The following is a 21,902-nucleotide window of genomic DNA, read 5'->3' as shown; positions in this document are numbered from 1 at the left end:
TGCCACTTTCTTAAAACTAGGTATAACTGAACCTTGCCTGCTACTGTCCCATCAGCTACGTTACATGTGTACCCACTAGACAACAGTGTTTACCATCACTACAACATATAGCAGCATACCACTAGGACAACACGCTTTTGCCATCACTACAACATACAGGATACCCATTAGGACAACAACCATATCCACCAGAAGATGATGGACAGCATGTGTTACTATCAGGACATTCACTACCATCAGGACAAACAACCATTTTTCAAGTTGGTAACTTTCTTTGATGGCATTTTTTTTCAACATAGGTATAACTGAAGCTTGCCTTTCACATGTGCCCTCAGCTACCTTACATGGGTACCCACTAGGACAACAGTGTTTTACCATCACTACAACATTCAGCATTTTCTTGAGGACAGCAACCCCATTGACCAAAGACAACTTACAGCATGTATTACCATCAGGACATTCGACAATCTCTGTCCATCAGGACAAATGACATTCTTCAAGTTGGTACTTTCTTTGATGCTATTTTTTTCAACATAGGTATAACTGAACCTTGCCTTTCACATGTCCCTTCAGCTACGTTACATGTGTACCCACTAGGACAACAATGTTTACCATCCACTACAACATTCAGCATTTTCTTGAGGACAGCAACCCCATTGACCAGAAGACAACTTACAGCATGTATTACCATCAGGACATTCACTCTGTCCATCAGACAAATTGACATTCTTCAAGTTGGTAACTTTCTTTGATGCTATTTTTTTTCAACATAGGTTATAACTGAACCTTGCCCTTTCACATGTCCCTTCAGCTACATTACATGGTTACCCACTAGCGACAACAAATGTTTACCATCACTACAGCATTCCCGCATTTCTTGAGGACAGCAACCCCCATTGACCAGAAGACAACTTACAGCATGTATTACCATCAGACATTCACTCTGTCCATCAGGACAAACATTCTTCAAGTTGGTAACTTTACTTTGATGCTATTTTTCTTTCAACATAGGTTAACTGAACCTTGCCTTTACACATGTCCCTCAGCTACATTACATGTGTACCCACTAGGACACAATGTTTACCATCACTACAGCATTCAGCATTTTCTTGAGGACAGCAACCCCATTGACCAGAAGTACAATCTTACAGCATGTATTACCATCAGACATTCACTCTGTCCATCAGGAACAAATGAACATTCTTCAAAATTGGTAACTTTCTTTGATGCCACTTTCTTAAAACTAGGTATAACTGAACCTTGCCTGCTACATGTCCCATCAGCTACGTTACATGTGTACCCACTAGGACAACAGTGTTTTACCATCACTACAACAATACAGCATACCCACTAGGACAACAGCTTTTCTGCCATCACTACTCACATACAGGATACCCATAGGACAACAACCATATCCACCAGAAGATGATGGACAGCATGTGTTACTATCAGGACATTCACTACCATCAGGACAAAACGACATTTTCAAGTTGGTAACTTTCTTTGATGGCATTTTTTTCAACAGGTATAACTGAAGCTTGCCTTTCACATGTGCCCTCAGCTACATTACATGTGTACCCACTAGGACAACAATGTTTTACCATCATACTTCAAACATTCAGCATTTTCTTGAGGACAGCAACCCCATTGACCAGAAGACAACTTACAGCATGTGTTACTATCGGACATTCACTCTGTCCATCAGGACAAATGACATTCTTAACAATGACTCTAACTGGAAGCTTGCTTGGAACAAGAACCAACGCATCACAGCTCCAGCTATTTGGCAGCAATGCTTGCCATCACTACAGCATACAGCATTTTCTTGTGGACATCAGCCGTAATAACCAGACGACATTTTACAACATGTATTATCGCTGGGGCATTCATTCTCTCCATCGGGACAGACCATACTATTCACTTTGGATGATCGTTTTAGAATAGGGTGTGTTGGACGACCAAGCGAGAGATGAAACGCCAATAGAAAAGGAGAATTGTAGCGAGAGCCATGTCTCTGTTCGCTTTCACTAATATGTGGGCTTGTGGTGTAAAATGTTATGCGCATGCTCATTAAATTGCTGGTTATAACTTATAGCTTTCAAATTGTTATGTTCAGTGGTTTTACATTTAAGTTTTTAGTTCATTTTTAATATCTATCATTATCTTAGTTATATATATATTCATTTCATGGATAGAGAGGGATACTCATAGATAGTGATAGATATTGAGTGAGCTATTAGCATCCATTATATCTATGGATATCTATCTCTTAGTATCTTGATTCCCTCTCATGAACACTCAATATATGACACTAGCATATATCAGTAGCCTCCTAGGCCCTTCCCTACTTTATACCACTATGGGAAATCATAAAGTTTCATTCCCCTCCGAGGGAAAATAAATATAGCCCCACTTCTTGTAATAAAAAAAAACATCAAGTAAAATGTATCAGATAATCAAAAATTCTAAATCTAGAAAAGGTCATTTAATGGATGAGTAGTTTTTTTAAAATCTGTTCCATTTTGACAAAATTTCCATGAAATGTTCTTCACTTAATCCAAAATGAGTGTACTGATGAACATATGCACGAGAACCGTACATCCTCCAAGCTTTCTCAGTAATAGTATTTAAAGGCAAAACACACACTTGACTATTAGAAACAACAGTGCAACTCTTTTTCATAGTGGTTGAAGTTATGTGGACTACACCAAATTGATTGCCTCATATACATTGGAACCAATTAGAGTATAGAAACCGTCAGAGAATTCTCTATGTTCTATATCTTTTAAAATCTTTGCCTCTAACTATGAGCAAATTGCTAAAGATTTGTTAAGCTTAATAAGAAGAGCTGATATATTGCTGATGTGATGAAAGAGTACAACTCCCAATCCATGCCTTCTTCAATGGGTGTGAATCAGTCAGCACCATCTGTCGTAGGTACTTCAATAACCCTGGCCACACAATAATGATGTATGCATGAGAACGCTCGGCATTTGTGGCACACATTTAATAGTGAGTAACCGATAGTCTATTTGTGGAGTCAGTAGGGTACAAAGGTCACTCAAAGAGGAGCACCATTGACTCAAGAGATCTTTAGAATGTGCCTGTTCATCAAATACGACAGATGGTTTGAAGGACACTTGCCAAAGCTGGCTAGCAACTTTGTTTAAATCTTTGATGAAATCCGCTTCAGATAGATGAAGTAATTTTGAACTATTTTTATGCAATGATCATTAGTAGTAAATTAATGCATCTGATGTGCTATAGAGTTTAGCTGTAGTCAGCAGAGCATTATAGTTCTGTACAATAACCTCTCCAGCTGCATACGGCCATATAATAGGATTAATGATATTTAACAGTAGGAACTTTCATCACGTAGTACAGTAGTAATATAAGTTCCTAACCCAGAACCAGTTCCCCCCGGCAACACTCATTAACACTAGAAATCCATCTACGTAATCACATTTCTCCACTTCTCTTTGTATTATGTTCAAGACCCCTTCACGTGCAAAAGGTCCATGTTGATAAAATCCATTAGCCCAATTATTTACCAGACCCCTTATGACCTTTATATATACTGGCTGCGTCATACAACCAATGTCCATCCTGTCTTGCCTCACTAAGAGATGCTTCAATTACACCTTCGTTTCCATGTCAATTAACACTGCTCTGGCTTGTGGAACCTTTGCTATCTCTCTCATGGAAGTATTTATTTAATGGTCTTTTTGAAGCCTAATAGGAAGAAGGTTTGGCTGATGAAAGATAAGGGTCCTGACGCTTGTTTTAACCTGTCCACAGCTGCTTTTAGCATCTGAATGCAGAATTGAAAAGAGTTTGTGCTGTTCCAATTTGATTACCACATTGTCCTAGTTGCACTACAACAGTAAGACATTTGCCCAAAATGATGGAAGGGAATTCTTTTCTTCTGCTGTCTCTAGTATAATTATAAATGATACGGAGATCCGAAAAAGAATTAAGCGCGTTTTCTTCCATTATTATTTCCTGTACAAATTTCAGAATGTTTCCGTATACTTCCGTATTAAATGAGCGGGGATATTCAAAGTGACAGCATGTTGAGAAGAAGGAGAAGCTGTTGTCCTGAAGAACTTTCAATCGGTCTTTCAAGACATAAACAAGATGGGTTGCTGTCCTGGTGATAATAGAATAAAAAAGATGAAAATGTAAGCTTAAGTAATAGGGTTTTGGTTACTATAGTATACGATCATGAACTGTCCCACCTCTTTTACTGGTTTTTCTCACCTGCTGCAGAGTCCCTTCCCTGAAGTGTTGGAGAGGACCTAACAAAAATAAATCACCAGAAACTACTAGAAAACGTCCACTAAGTCCTGATACTGTTCCTTCAGAGGCTATTGCTGTCAGTGAGGATAATTCACAATCACTTCTAAAACCTAGTCAATGTTAAAAATTCAGAAAGCCATGTCCTGTGACAAAATCAATCTTCAATAGGAATCAATGAAGGTACTTTATGATTTTGATAATATACAATTATCTTTAATCCATTAGCATCACCGTCAAACCTTAATCAATGTGGGATGGTCTCCTTACATGGATGAAGTCTGCCCCATTGGATTTTTTGTTGGACTTGAGACCACACCCACTGCTGACATCACCTCAAAACCCTCATCACCTAGAGTGAGCGTCATTTTTATAAAATAGCTACTCTATTATCTTTCATTTAGAAACGTCCTTTGCAAGAAGTAAACCAGTTTGATGTGCCAGCTGCTAAACGTGTTTTCAAAATCTCGTTCAAAAAATCGGAGAATGACTCTGGGACCTGGAATCATGAGCAACAAACATCTAAGGAACGAAGAAGGTAAGACAGCGATTATTATCACATCATTTCATTTATGGAGATAGTGTATTAATAGATCAATTGAAACCTACCATTAGTTCTTACATCTCTTCAATCCCCAACAACTGGACTATCATCCGAATTATCTCAGCAAAAGTTTTGGACACAAAGTTTGTACAACACGTTCCTTACTTCAATCTGCTGAGAAATATCAAACTAATAGTAAAGGACTAAATGGGATTGATGGAGAGTCCAAAACTGTCTAGTAAAACATGGAATATCGAAATCTTCTTTCTTGAGGAGTTTCTATATGGACAGTTCATTCTCAAATTATACATACTATTATTGAAGAGACTCAAACAGAAGCTCCAAGAAGGAGTCCGCGACTTGCAGGTATGTCATCATTACTAGTAATGAATTGTACTGGTACCTTTTAGCTAAACAAAGCATCAAACAATCCCTCCCCCTCCTCCTCCTCCTCCTCCTATCCCACTGTTGCCTTGTCCCTCCTCCTCCTCCGTTGCTTCTCTGATCATGGGCCTGGTAGTCAAGATTCCACACCTGTATCTGGTCAAGTTAAAAATCGAAATAAACTTCAAACAAATGCAGAACAGACTAAGGACTAGAATGATGAAAAGACTGGAGGGGAAGGGGAGAGTAAAACTTCTTCTGGACACAGTTTCAAATTTTAAGGTACACATTACCTTATTTTTATTGTAATGATCCATCTTTAGGCTCAACAATGGGTTGAGATCCAGGCACACAAACGCAAGGTACCAGTTGCAGACTTCCTTGCATTAGTCAAAACCAAACAAAGCGAAGTTTAGTTCAAAACTGTACTTGAGTTAGGGTGGAAAATGGCTATAATTTTACTATAACCCTTCCTTTTTCATAGCACTACAGTCTGAAAGCCTAGTACTTTAGAGAAACTCTCTAAGTAGTGAGAGACTCCAAAGATGCTTCGTTTATGGTTTCCAGGAGGTTAATGTGAAATGAAGGTAAGTAGAGATCTTGTTTTAATGTTGTGAAATGGAGTTTTATGGTAGAAGAGTTACCTCTTTATCGATTGCTGAAAAGAAAATTGAAACAATGACTGAATGTGTTCAAATTCAAAATGATATTAAGTTAAACTGTAAACAGACTCTAATTTCAATTCTTCATCGTTCCACTTAACTTGCATAACTACCTAGAACAGCTTCGTGATGAATTTAATCATAAACCAAAAACATGGGGCCTACTCTTCAATCTACTACTGCTCGGTTAGTTTTAAGACATTGTATAAAGCTAAGATTTTAAGTACTTATTTAGTTCTGGACAGATTCTGGTTTACCAGTTTGATGAAGAATTGTTGCTGTCAGCTCAAAGAATACCTTGGTCAGTTGGTATCACGTTTTACTGTCAGATAGTACTGAAGAAGGGAGGAAAAATTGATGGTGTTGTGTGTGCAGTGAAATCAACTCGACTAACAAAGGTAAGTTGTAGTATGAGACTTTTCAATAAGGATTTACTTTCCACTTTAGCTTAAGAGAAACTAAGGAAGGATTGATATTACTTGCTAACTGTTTGATCTCTTCTCCACTATCACAATGTACATTATGTACTGACTATAACACTACTACATATTGTTAGTGTATGTTTACATGGACTCGCTAGTTCAAGCTGCTGTACTATCTACAACTTACATTGCTATTTGTATTAAGGAATATGATGGTCATATCATTGCTCTAAACGTCCGGTAAACAAACTATTATATTAATAACTATTTATTTTAATCTCTTTATCAGATTGTATGTGAACAATTTTGAAGGTGTCCTAAAGATCAAATCATTGTTACAGTCGATTATTTAGAAGACGTATTTAAACTGGCAAGCACGGACATCAGGTAAATTCAAATATTTATTTTGCTGTTTCTAATATTCAGATAATTAGGTCTAATTACGGTACTCCCTCAATCTGAGAAACTTGCCTCTGTTTTATATACATCTTGTGTTAAACTAATTAACAACACATTGCAAAATCATTCTCAATGTGTTATGTCATCTCCCTCAACAAAAATACAAGTAGAGAGGTAACCCCCTAGTAATTAAAGCAAACCCTCTAAATCAAGTCTTTTTAAAATTTTTTTTTCTGTCCTTCATTTAGATCATTATATGGGATGATGTTTGGCTGTAAATATGTCAATCAGACACTTGAAGTATTAGGTGAATGAACAAGCTGATGAACGTGGTATTCAGATTTACTGAATCAGCTGCAACAGATGGAAAGTCTTCTACCAGAATAACAACACTATCATACTGTTTGTAATTAAAATGGGTGGGGTGGAATTTTTGTAAACAGTTAATAATATGTTATTATTATGAGTGGGTGTGCCGGCCAACACGTGTGTTTAAGTACATGAAGGATGCCTCTTCCGAGGTGTTCTTTGATATTTCTATTAATGGAGTTACCGAGTAAGTATAATCCACTACTATTTAGTAGACTATAAATTTATTTATAGGTGGTTAATTGGTGTTTGAACTATTCACGGATTGCGTGCCCTAAAACTTGTGAAAACTTTCGTTGTCTCTGTACAGTACATAGGGACAGGTGTTATTCTTGCCATGTAATTAGTTAATAGGGAGAGAAGGGGAAGGAAAAACAAACTTTAAGCCCATTGCATTACAAAGGCACACCTATCCATCGTATTGTGAAGGATTTATAAATACAAGGCGGGGACTTGCAAAGGGTACAAACTATTATAATTATCCAAATGAGAATAAAAAAATTCTTATAATTAGGTGATTGGAAGTGGTTGGCGAATCATATATGGTGGGGCTGTTTAAAGGTGATTAATACATATGTAGTTACTTGTGGACATAAGCTATAGTCACTGTGAAAACAGGAAGTTTCTGTCATCATTGGTGTTTCTTGGTTAATGTTTAGATGAAAACTCAAGTTAAACATGATCAACCATTTCTATTGTCTATGGCAAACAAAGGACCCAACACAAATGGATCAAATTCTCATGTATGTATATAAAGTTGACCACACCCCAATCAAGTCACAATTCACCTTTTCCCGTTACAGTACAACTCGGCCTGCTCCTCATTTAGATGGGGTAAAGATAAGGAAGAGATGGAGAAAGTCACTCTCGTTTGTCTCTTAGAATACATGTTGTATTTGGTTGTGTGGTTAGTGGACACCAGTTTGTAACAGAAATGGAGAACCAAAAAGTGGATACCAAAAGTCGTCCATATGGCTGATATACGTATTTCTAACTGTGGGGAGCTAATCCTCATGAAAAGTGAGTTAAAGTAGAATAACAAAATATATAAAACAATTAGAAAGTAACACTAGTATTATTGTATATTAGATACATTAATAATATGTACATTTATTATTAAACTCTTTATATTCTTTGTAGAAGGCAAAGCTGTTCAAAGTAAGAGAGCTAAGGTAGAATCTACTTCTGAGTCAGAAGAGTCTTCCTCGTCCCAGTGATGATGAGGAATCAGAGAGTGAAGAAGAGCACAAAAAGAAGGAAATCCAAAGGAAAAGAGGAAAAAAAGAAGCAGGTAAGATCTTTAAAAGTTGCTTTGTGGATGCATTTGGTACTGACAGATGAAAGAGGAAGCTATAAAGAAGAAAAAAAATAACAGAAAAAAGAAAAAGAAAGAAAAAGAGAAATAAAAATGATAAAAAAGAGAAGAGGTAATTATAATCTTTTATCCTCTGTTAATACTTGTAATGTTTTAGTCCAAGTTCTGAAATCTAACTCAGAAGAAGTTGAAGAAGAAAATTTGGAACCAATCTGCTCTAACCTGAAAAAAGCCTTGAAGAAGGATCTCTGCCTCCAGAGATCTCCTCAAATCGACGGTCCTGGCTATATCGTACAAGTCGCAGTCCAAGTCCAAAAAATGAAGAAAAGAAAAGGTATTTTTTAAAAAGTAGTTAAAGATGCTCTCTCTCTCTCTCTTCTCTCTCTCTCTCTTTCCTTTTCTCTTTCTTTTCTCACATCTGATATCAACAACAGGACCACACAAACAAAGAAGAGCATTTTTCATCTAGAAGAACAAGCATAATTAAAAATGATCTTAATTTTATTGACAAGTCTCTATCTAGGGGTCTCGATCGGGAAGAAAACTGAAGTAAGGAGGGAATGATGGTCAGTAAGCACTCGATTATGTATTTCATAACTACTAATTTTTGTCCAGAAATATCACCCCTCCTCCATTCAGCAATCAAGATAATGCATTGAGAAGCACCTGGAGAGAAGATAGAAGAAATCAATCACCCTCACCACCATACAGGAGACGCAACAGAAGATCGTTGTCGAGGAGTGATAGCCGAGAACGTAGAAGTAGAAGATGGAGACAATCAAAGGAACAAATCTCCTCCTGAGAGAAGGAGATCCCGAGAGAGAGAGGCAAAGGTCATCAGATAGAGGGAGACAGAGACAGAGAAATCTCCTGTTAACAATCATACAAGGCACCCTAAGTCCACAAGTCCCTAAGGAGAATCGATAGATAATAATAAAGATCAAAGAATTCAACCTCTGATAGGAAGAGGGAACACCCAACTGTGTCTAATGAAAGAAGGAAAGCCTCACAACATGGCACTAAAGATGATCTTCATTACTACTCACCAGATGAAGATAGAAAGGATTTTAGACAAAGCTATGAAAGAAGGCCTCGTACTAAAATGGGAAAGAGACATGATGACGATAGCTCTGATGCTGATGGAGAGCTAGAAGAAGCATATTCAAAGGTTGAACAAACATTAGCTGAACAGCAATTTGGTATTAATGATTTGTTCAATGATTGATGTTTTACTTCATTCATTCTATATTACGTCATTTTTGCTATAATAGTTCCCTCCCCTTTTCTTTTATTTACTCATTATATTGTAATTATTAAATTTTGTCTTTTACTTTACCTATACCGTAAATATTCTTATAATTAAGAAAGAAAGTAATTTGAAAGTTGACTTGCTCTCGTGGATATAAGCAAAACCGTTCCAGTTTGTTCTGTCCTTGAATTTATATACGAGCAGCTGAAACCCATCGTTTGTTGTTAGACAGACACTCGAGTAAAGGTAAAGCTAATCTGTATTACACTAATATCGATAAATTTCTAATGTAACGAAGTATTTGTATATTATAGGATATTTTAGGTGAAATCATAATATAAACGGTATATAATTAGCTCACGTTAATATGTAGTACTGACTACTTCTATACAATTAATTACTATATTTTAAATCATGGCTATTGTAGTTGGTACATGTCCAAATTGTGGTTATGAGTTCCTTTGGTGATATATTGTTTAAATTAATACGAGTTAATAATGATAGGAAGATCCAATGTTTAATACATGACCCTCAACTCTGGACCAAGTGAAAAATTCTCCACTAACAGCTGTTATTAAAAACAATACACAACATGACTTTTGTTGTAATATAAATCTAATTGTTACAATGTAATTAGTAGCCCTATTTCATTTCATTACAGTGGATTACTATGGCAACCACACATAACGGAGAATGGCAGTATCGTTAGACCGACAGACCTTTGATCCTGTTGACATTGATGCATTGCCACTCCCATCCTCATTGAACTTCCAGCTAGTAGCTATGATGATGAAGGAGACATCAATATTATGGGTCTTCTGCCTGATTTACCACCTGTTGGACATTAGTGGGGATGCTCCTGATAATTTAGATCAAATTATCTCTGCCCTACCTCCTCCTATTCCAATTGATACATATAGTTTGGAGTATGGACCCACTAGTAGTACTGAACCTCTCAGTTGGAACCTCTCCCCTCTGACGGAAGCATGGAGAGATTCCTAGATTTGATGAAGTTAATGATCAATATGAGTTTCTACGAAAAAACTTGTCACACAGTCGTAGACGTTATTCTGCTAGATTCAAAAGACCTCGCCCCACTCCACAACGTCAAGAATGACAATGATGAACAAAGCTCATTAGATTTTCTGGAAAAAACGTACATCAAACATGAAAAGTAACTTTGACACTCCCACTGGTATGGTACATTCCCCTGGTCATCATTTTGTTACATCAACACACCAAGCATCAATCATTTACTGGGACACATCACAAACAAGGTGTACGTAGGAAGCCTGGACTTGAACAAAATCGAAATAGTTCACCTGCTGTAACAGACGTAAGTCTAAAATTTATAAGTTTATTGCTCGTATAATCATGCTACTCAATCATGTAGTCATCTATATATATATTATATTGTATTATATATATTATTATATTTGTATTATATTATATTATATTGTATTATATAACATTATATTAACTATTATATAATATTATAATATTGTATTATTAATATCTGTATTATATATATATTGTATTATATTATATTGTATTATATTATGTTATATTGTATTATATTATATATGATGTATATTCTATACAGAATACTAGCATTTCAGAGCCTTAGTAATGTTATTGCATTATGAAGTAGTAATCTGATGTTTGTGGGTTAAAATTTGTCAATTTCTAAGCAGCTATTATACATTAATTAACTATTATTATTATTATTAACTATTGTTGTTATTAAAACCAATACAATGAAACTATTGATTGTATCTGTACAGGTGAGTCTCGCGTCGATAACCAAGGACGTACCTATTACTTAGATCATGACCCCGCACAGTTAATTATGATGACGAAACAAACGAGAGACCTAATACTCAAGGAATAGATGATGCTAGACGTGAGATGCTCAATCGACGTTATCAAAGTCTTCAAAGAAGTTTTCGTAGTGCTCATCATCAGAGAAGAGATTCCAACTCTTCCCACAACTTTGACTCCAATGAGTCTGTGGGTGCAATATCATATATGCCACTAGAAAGAGAATCTTCTCAAAAACTTCCCCAGCGGCAGGTCCTCGAAGTAAAAAAGGAAAGAGTAAGTCAGCAAAATGGTTTACATTTGGACGGAAATCTCAATCGTCTACCATTCCTCAATCTCCAGCAACCTCGAAACTTCCGACAATGTATTGCCAATATCTACTCGAGGACAAAGCCCCGATATTTTCAGTCCTCTCTCTCATCACCTCCTTCACTAGAAGAACTAGGTATCAGTCTAGACACATCTGAAGGATTTTAGAGAGCACCATCCAGATTCTACTATCACTGAAAGAGGAATAAAATATGCCTCCAGATAACAGTCTTTTATTTGGTCCACCAGAAATGGAGGAGAAGTGGTAATGCTGCTTGATAGCTATTGTAAATCAGAAGAGTCACACCCACCTCGTAATGTCGAGGAGGGAACCAGAACATCAGCTGTTGTCACTGATTTAGACAGAGCAGCTGCAGTTGTTTGCCCAGCAAAGAATGCATGCTCGTCGTACCAGTCGAGAGAGTTCCCATCAGGAGGGAGAGACACAGACGATGAAACAAATGAAGTAGTGTCTCCACGAAGTAGTGTGTTGTCCTCACCAACTGAAGAACAACAACCCTGATGCTAGAGTAACCAAGAGAGAGGAGAGTACAACAAATAGAACACAGAGGAACAAAATAGAAAAGATCTGTAACTTCTATTGATTCACAAGTAAACTGCACCAAAATTGTAGGACAATTAAAGTTATCAGAAGGTCTTAAACAATACCTGCTCTCAAGTTTATTACTCGTCATGATCTATATACATTCTTGAATTCTGCTGGGAGTAAGTAGAAAAAGTTGTCTTTGTTTTAAATTATTTGTATTGCAGGAAGCAGGTGAAGAATTCTTCTCTCAGAGAGCAATAATGGAACTAGTTCAGCGAATAAGAGCTGATAATAAATTATTTGTCAAGTATGTCATTTATAAACCACAACACCCATAATTAGTGTAATTAATTATACATAGATATCAACACAGCCGACAACTAATAAAGGCATTAAACCAAGTTTGCTAGAGAAGATAAGGACTTACCAGAGGGATGGGAGAAAAAAATTAAACAGACAGGACAGTGAGTGTTATGTGACAATCATGTGATCTCTTGTTCTTGTAGGGTTTTCTTTATAGACCACAACCATAAAATAACAACATTCATTGATCCACGTCTTCCTAAGGAAAACGATGAACCTATTAAGTCTCCACCCAGTACTATATCCATTCCTGTTGCAGTCCGACGGGTTTATTCCACTTCGGATGAGGTACCTCATTTAAACCATACTTTTGTAATGGGCAACAAATCAGTATTAAATATGGGGTTCCTTTGTTTAGCCAAATATTCGTCCCCATCATTCTACTGTTGTGCAGTCACATCTGTCCCAGGATCATCTGGTAACACCACACCAGCTCGTGATTCAAATCAAGCTCCACCTTCTTCTAATGAGCCTAGTAAGATGCCTAATAGCTAAAAATTTATCTTACCTCCCACGTTAGCTTATGAGGATCAAGTGGTAACTTTCTTCCAACAGTCAGATGTTGTTGACATAATTAATGCTCGTTACAGACGAGGGGTACGCCCCCAAATGAAAGAAGTAATTCAAGATATACGACGAAATGGAGTATCTGCTTTGGAGAGAGTCCAGCTGTCAGGAAGTGGCCTTGCTTTGGAACTTACATTATTTAAGGTAGAGAGAGAGAGAGAGAGAGAGTTATTATTCTTGTTTTAGCATGTTTGAAGAAGAGATTAGTAGCCTACGACCTCAACCACCAACTGCCACTCCTCAGATTGTTGGTCAGTATTTCTATCATTAGAACAATATACAATGTATATATTATTATTTTTCTTTTATTAGTTGATAGTGCACCAACAAATGGACAAAAGAGTGGAGGACAATCTAACACCATACAAAGACAAAAACAAGCTTTTGCTGCCAAAATTACAGACCTTCAAGTTACAACTGGCGGTTTAGGATTTGCTCAGAGTTCTCGATTGAAGTTCAATATTCGTCGAGACCACTTGTTGGGAGGATGCATAGGAAAACACACGATGAAATCTGAGATACGTCAGTTGCAACGTAAAAGATTAAACATTGCCTTTCGTGGAGAAGAAGGGTAAGCGTAACTCACAAACTTAACTGTTAAATATGCCCAGTAAAATAAATTATAATCTCAAATTTTGAGGTTCAAATACTAATTTTTGTTCATTAAATTTTGTTTATGATCCGATTTTTAGCTGGTTGGAAATTTTTATATCTTAATTATCCACAAAATACCAAATATATTAGGAGTTAATAATAAACAATTATGATTTAATAAATATATGTTGCTCTCTTTTAGACTTGATTATGGAGGTCCGTCGCGAGAATTTTTTTTCTTACTTTCTCGATTCATTTTAACCCCCTATTATGGACTATTTGAGTATTCAGCCAATGACACTTATACAATTCAGATCAGTCCAACTTCCTCTTTTATTCAAATAATAACTTAGATTGGTTCCGGTTTGCTGGACGAATTATAGGACTAGTAATTGCTCAAGGTTTTTTTACTTGGATGTGTTTTTTACAGACCAGTCTATAAGTCTATTCTTGGAAAGTAATGAGAACCCTTGTATGATTTTTTATTTCTTTCTGTTTCTCAGAACCCCATCGTTGAGAGATTTGGAGTCTTTAGAACCAGCATTTTATAACAGTCTTTTATGGATACAAGGAGAATGATCCAGAACCTTGGATTTAACATTTACAATTGAAGAGGAGGCCTTTGGACAAGTAAGGAAACTTAAACAAAATGAATTATTATAAAGCTTATTTACACACTAGCTGACAACACATGAATTAAAAGAAGGTGGAAGTGATATTCCCTGTTTTGGAAGAGAATAAACACGAGTACATTGACCCTCATGATTCGTTGGAGACTGGATAGAGGTGTTCATGAGCACAACACAAGCTTTTCTTAAAGGTTTTGCAGAAATTATGCCACGAAGTCTACTTCAGCCTTTTGACAGCCATGAAGTTGAGTTTTCCATCATTGCAGGCACACTTGAAATTGATGTTGATGACTGGAGAAATAACACTGACTATAGAAATGGTAAGTGATCATGTGACCTCTCTGAATATTATATGACTTTTTTAGGTTATCATGCTGAGCATCCTGTGATTGTGTCATTTTGGAAGGCGGTGGAAATGTTTGACAATGAACAACGATTACGTTTGTTACAGGTACTACACGTCATATGACACACTAGTGAGCTTCTCATGTTTTTTGTATAGTTGTCACTGGTACATCTAGTGTACCTTATGAAGGTTTTTAAAGCTTTGAGAGGTAGTAGTGGACCAAAACGATTCACAATTGATTTTTTCAATGAAGTACGAAGCTTTCCCAGGTTAGTACAAGTCATGTGACTACACTATATAATTACATGATATACCACATGACTTTAACATATTGTCATGTGACTTTAACTTCATTGCTTCTTTTTCAGAGCTCATACTTGTTTAATCGATTGGATTTACCACCCTATCCAACATTTGAAATTCTATATGAAAAACTACAAAACTGCCATTGAAGAAGGAGGTACATTTGGTATAGAATGAGACCAATCTCTTTTTAGAACAGTCTACAAAGTTAATTAATAACAATTAATTTATGATTATTTTCATGAATCATCATAACATTAATAATCATTCTGTTTTTGTGTTCAGTTTTTAATTGTGTATTGTAAATGTTTTAGTTTTAAATTGTGTATTGTAAATGTTTAGTTTTAATTGTGTATTGTAAATGTTTTAGTTTTAATTGTGTATTGTAAATGTTTTAGTCAATTTATTATAAATTTTTAAGAGCCAAGAATAAAATTAGTCCCATTTAAACAAACCAGAACAACACTGCTATATTCGTTTTAAAACATTGATTAATTTTATATAATTAATATTAGAATGATGATGATAGTTATATTCAATAAAAAGAGTTTGTACATATAAGAATCTTGTATTCTCCAAATACTAAAATAAAATAGAAGTCAATAAAATTTTTAGTTTCCATTAATTTTTTTGGTATCGTGTACGGTTTCCAACAGGTTCGCTGGATGAATGGGATGGATAGATTGACCACGCCTCCTTCCTCTTCCTTGTCCATGAGGAGTAGCATAAGAAGCATCACTAACTGACCTCAAATATCGTCACACCTCTCCGTGGTCCCTTCCCTCACGTGAACCACGCCCTCTAGTTTGAGAGTCACTACTTCGTTTCCAATTATCTCGTGGACTGCTGACGTTTCCACTCCTTATTGCCATGGTCACTGTTACCACGACTCTGACCTCGATGAGGTTTCTCAGCGGAGGATAAATTAGATTATTAGGAGTGCGACACGGACCTGAATTTGCACGATTAATGGAGGCAGGACTACTTGTTGAAACCAGGTTGGACACTAAGTGATTTTTTAATCATGGCAGCTCCTGTAACTCCACTGTTCCCCCAAACACCTTGTAAAGGCTGTCCTCGATAGTTGGCACTAGAAGTATCAGAAGACCTGAGAGGTTATTGTTTGAGGAGGGGTGACAGAAACAGGTGTAATAACTGTTTTGAGGAGGTGTAGCAGAAGTGGGTGTGGCCTGAGCAGTTGGGAGGAATTCCTCTGTATCGTCTTCATCTCTGGAGGTAGGAATAAAGATGCTCTTTCCTTCCATACACCTGTAAAAAAAGATGGAATTTTCCCAAAGGGATTAGTATATTTGTGTTACCTGACAGTGTTGATGTACTGGTTGTCGGAGGAAAGAAAACCATTCCATTTGGAGGAGTTCCCAGTGGAAGAGGCTGTGAGCTGACCTGTTGAGTGTCTTTCTCTTGTTCTCATTTCCAAACATCACTGTATTTCCTCTGTGACACCCATTCTCCCCGAAGAGATAAGGATGGCAAGTTTCCTTTGGCTTAAGAACTAGAGATTCCTACCAATGCATCATAATCATGTGACTATCATGTGATCTTTGTGGTGATTATACCTTGTATGCAATTATACATTCAATGGCTCATTAATGGCCTTTTTAATCCAAGAGGAAGTTATAAAGGGAGGTTGAGTAAGTGTCTTTGGTCTGGTGGGATGGTTCCTAGTGATTATAAAGGTGACCTCCTATACATGTACAAAAGATATATTTTAAATCCACTATATTAGGAACGAGAATATGTATCTTGCCTTAATACAACCTAACGCGTATTGATGAACCCTCAAAGTCTATAACCAGCTTCCATTTGGGATCCTAGAATATAATATAATATATATGCATTATTTACATGTAATCTGTAACATGTACATGTATACATGTGCCAAAGAAAATGTTTGTCATTTGTTGGCTAACACCATGACCAAGAAAGCAGCTGACCTTCGAGTTGGTATCTGTCTGGAAATATTGCCAAACATTATAGTTAGCATCTCTTCTGTACCTGAAACTTCTTTGCTTGGAGATACCAAGATCTTTGTGAATGATTCTAAGATGATAGGGGACAAAGAGTAAGGAAATGTGTAATCATTTTTAAGACCAACCTTTTTTGGAGCAGATGGAAGTGGAGGAAAGTTAAGTAAGCGAAAATTTTTCCTTCTTCAATTTTGAAATTTCATCCTACATGAAAATAGCAATGGACAGATATAGTATTAAAAATGGACAGATAACTAAATATTCACGACATACTAGTAGTTCTCTTCGATGTCCCACAGACAATACACCAATTTGCAGAAGATCATCTCCATTAAGACGAAACAATGTCTTACCATTTACATTGTTCTTTACAAAGAGGTCAGCGTATTGGTCTAAGTCATTGATAATGTATTACGTACCCAATCAGCCTAGTGTGTGTGTGTGTGTGTGATGTGTATGAGAGAGGGGGGGAGGGAGGGAGGAAAGAGAGAAGAAAGTGAGGGAGTGAGAGAGTGGGAGAGAGAGAGAGAGAGAGAGAGAGAGGAGGAGGGAGGGAGGAAAAAGAGAGAGAGAGGGAGTGAGGAGTGAGAGAGTGAGAGAGAGAGAGGGGGGGGAAGGGAGGGAGGGAGGGAGAGGGGGGGAGAGATACACAGTTATTAGTTTCATGGTTATTTACCACATCTGTTTCAGACCATCCTTCATGTCATGAAGTTGAAGAGAAGGCTACAGAGGACACATGATATAATAATTAGAGTATATAGAAATCAAAAATCTTTTACTCTTGGTTGCAGTTGGATCTTGTAGACGTCTTTGGATAGTTTTCGTTTTAATTCTTTTTTCTCTCTCTCCACCATCGCTCTCTATGGTCTAACTCTTGTTGCTTATCATCAAATCTTTCGGCATTGATTGAAGTTCTATTAATTTAGCTTCTATCTCTCCTCTAAAGAAATCAATGAAATTAAAATAATTGACAATTACAACATACTTCCAAATGACTTTTTTTTCTCCAAGAAGTAGTCAGTCTCTTCACGAAGAGAATCTAAAAAAGACAAGTACTTTTATTACATAATTTTTGTTAGTAGTTAACCATTTTCTATCATGCTCTCTAAAGCATCCGTATTTGTTTAAAAGTAGGCGTTCCTAAAAGAACCAGTGACTTCGATCATTAACATTACGTTATATCATACTTTTTGGCTCTGTCACCCAACAGCGTTGCATTAAGCTTGCAAAGGCAGGTGGACACAATTTAGGAATCGTAGACGCTAAATATAGATAATGATGTAATGTTACTATAAATAGCATTTGAGTCTATAATTAAATTGTACCTCTCCTTTGGCTACAACTAGCCATGCTACTTGAAGACCTTCTAGGCTTTTAAATGGTACTTCATGAGTTAATAGTTCCCACAATACAACACCTATAGGAGAAGACATCACAGGCTGAAGGGACAGGCAACTGTTGAATGACCTGTAAAGATAGTAAGATAAAATACTTACCATTGAATGTGAAACTATCAACAATTACAAGTTTGATATACATAAATTTTTTAGGTATAATCAAATTAGCCAAGTACTTACATTTGGTACATATAAATGTCTGAAATGAGGGTTTAATATTAAATAAAATTTTACATGGAAAGAGGACTTTAAAAATATTACTGGTAAAAATCTGAAAGAGTATTATATAGTTGAATGCATTCACTATTTATGACAGTGGTAATTATATAATTAACATATTAGAAGGTGTGTACCTAGGGGCCATCCAAGGGAAAGTACCTAAAAGTGACACATGAGTTGTGTGAGAGTGGAACTTGGATGAACCAAAATCACATATCAAAGGGCATGATTACAGCTGCTTCAGAATGCAATACCAAAAACTTACCTTTGCTGATAAATCCATAGCAATCACAAAACTAGAGAGGACAAAGGGAGAGAGGAAAGGTATTCATTTGATTTTTTCTTACCATTTCTAGATTTTAGATCTCTGTGAATAACAGGAATAGGAGCTTCGAAATGACAAATAATTCATACCTATGATAAAATATAAGTTGTTTATATTTTTTTAGATCCATTACATAATAACTAACCTAATGCTATCTGCTTGGGCCCAAGAGAATCTGTTGAAAAGTCAATGGAATTCTTCTTAAGATAATCATAAAGACAACCAAGTTCTTCATACTCTATACCATGGAGGGAAATATTGAGGCAAAATATTCCAATAAACATTACCTGTTTACTAAACAATAATTTGGATTTCGTGGTCACTGCCGCAAAAAAACTGGGACAATAATTTCGAGTGACTGAGAGAACGACAATACCTCTGCCTATGTGTAAGAGTCATACATAAATATGAACTAGTTAACTATTTGTAAGAGTCATAATAAATATTAATAGTTAACTAGTTGTAAGAGTCATAGATAAATATTAATAGTAACTAGTTGTAATATAATAACAGATAGTCTTCAGCTGTCCTTATAATCTTTATTTATCTTAAACCATAAAAGCATTCCAACCTCCGTTCCAAATATCCAGTAATTTCTTCACTGGCAACTATCTTGTCTTTGCTTTTCCATTTTGCTCGATAACTGATCCAGAGGCAACCTCCACCGAGCTTCTCGTAGAACTCCAAATCAGAAAAATCTACTTCTACAAATGCCATAGCCTTGTTGATAGTTTCATTTTACTGTATCCATTTTTGAGGAGGTGGGTGGGTGGTAAACATCACGTGCTAATAGCGGAAAAATAAATGTCTACAGAAGAAGTTCCAGCAGAAGATAATGTATTTGAAGTCAGAGAGACTGTAAGAAATTTGAAAAAAGTGTCTAGAGTGTCCTATATGGTAAGAAAATTTGAAGAGATTGACTTCTCCCTCAACTCCACCCACTCATAAAGTTTAGAACGTTTGGGACGAACCTTGTAAAAAAGCGTTGTCTTCACCAGTTTTGCAAGTATGAGACGTGTGTAACTATACTCCAATTGTTATCATGTCAACAATAGGAAATGTATCGGTACAGTATTATCCAAGTAATAAAAAACCAAAATGTCCGTTATGTAAGAGAACCATTAGTAGACGGTAAGAATTCAATATTATTTTATATGACATGCTTGTACTGAACCAGTGGTTTGACGGAGAACTCTGTAATGAGCAACCTAGTAAGTGCTGTGAAAGAATTGAAGAAGCAGTACTCAAGATGCTGGTATTATAGGTATTGGCATATGATCTGACCTAATACAGTCCAAGAGTGATTCCCTGTAATAGTTGTAGTAGTTAGTGGTATTTGGCACAAAGACAGTTTTGTTCAATGGCTTAATTGATAGGAATGTTAGTTTTCAACAATGTGTTTCTGATAATTAGAGTCACTAAGTGTGATATTCTTAACTTATTTTTGTATTTTTGCAATCATAAATTGACATATGGCTGTCATCATATTTTTTATGAAATTATGTTTTGTATAAAGATTTCTTCATTTTATAGTTTATAGACAAAATATCATTTATTGTATAGATTCCTCCTATTGTGTCTCTCTCTCCTGTTATCATATGTAGCTGGTAATCTTAATCTCTCTTTAGTTCTGTCTAGCATTTTAGGTACCCTTATCTCCCCTCTCACCTATTAATTACAGACATCGGCTCGAGGTACCCAGGAATGACACTCACTCAGCATTATATCCAACTCCACACAAACCAGTCAACAAACACAAGACGCCATAAAAGACAATGATGTCATTGTTTAACTCTCTACACTAATGATTAATCTGTGTGTGTGTGTGTCGTCTGTATATATATGTTATACAAAATTAATATATTACAATTATTTACAATATAATGTTTATTGTTTCACATAACTACACCTACAAATAAACACTTATAAATTAAAATTTTTTGGAAACTTACAAGAAATGCACAACTTTTTTACTTTCTTCTCTAATTATATTAACATTTTGAGTTTTCCTCCCTCTCTCATCTTCGCTCTCTCTCTCTCATCCGCCTCTCTCCCCCTCTCTCCGTCTCTCTCTCCTCTCTCATGAATTAGTTTACTATACATGTCATAATTATTGTTAGCTTCAACCCTGACCGGCCGGCTACTTTAACTATTTTTACAAATCAATTAATTAATTAATTAATAAGTCCTGATAAGTAGCTGACAGGACTTATAAATTTGATGCCCGATTGGGGCGTTCAAAAAAAGAAGAGAAGAGCTATGGACTATCTACGTTGAAGTTGCTTGTCCTACTGGTTTAGTTACTTGGGAAGTTGGTAAGTGGGTGTTCTAAGCGATTAATTTGATTAGACTTCAGAAGATGTTGACTCCAGTGGAGTATAGTGTGTTTTCTAGGTGGCTAGCTATGATACTAGCTTTAACTCTGTTCATTTTTCTTCTATTCAAGTAGATGGATTGAAGTGCGCCTGCGAGACTGTAAGAAGACTATACTAGACATACAGATTTCTGTACAATAGGCGACAATGGTCGATGTTGTTTTTACACGACTGGTACGCCTGAGCAACAACAGTTATCATCTTACTAGACACTGCTACAACCCAGCGATATCCACTGGGTGCGGTTCCAAACAACAGTAATTTGGGTCATAGAGTGAGTGTAATGATAAAGGACTATTGTAATGATAATCTAATCCTACTTTCCCCTCCAACCTTAAATACTGCCTTACCACCACTGTGTCACACAAATTTACACCTAGTACGACTGTACCCAACTCCAACCTTAGTTAAGGTAAATCACCAGAAAAGTAGCAAGCATGAAAAAGCAGAATTACATGCATTACATGAATTAGATTTTA

General features: G+C 36.2%; 2 pseudogenes; one reads left to right on the top strand and one right to left on the bottom strand.

Annotated features, from left to right (window-relative positions):
• Positions 1–2,818: 2,818 nt before the first annotated feature.
• Positions 2,819–4,664, bottom strand: LOC121391971 (annotated as a pseudogene).
• Positions 4,665–11,548: 6,884 nt separating this feature from the next.
• On the top strand, positions 11,549–15,296 carry LOC121391970 (annotated as a pseudogene).
• Positions 15,297–21,902: the final 6,606 nt, after the last annotated feature.

The sequence above is a fragment of the Gigantopelta aegis genome, unplaced genomic scaffold, assembly GCF_016097555.1.
Source record: "Gigantopelta aegis isolate Gae_Host unplaced genomic scaffold, Gae_host_genome ctg3196_pilon_pilon, whole genome shotgun sequence".
Taxonomy (NCBI): Eukaryota; Metazoa; Mollusca; class Gastropoda; order Neomphalida; family Peltospiridae; genus Gigantopelta; species Gigantopelta aegis.
The sequence above is the reverse complement of the archived record's forward strand: the minus strand, read 5'-3'. Positions and strand labels throughout refer to the sequence as shown.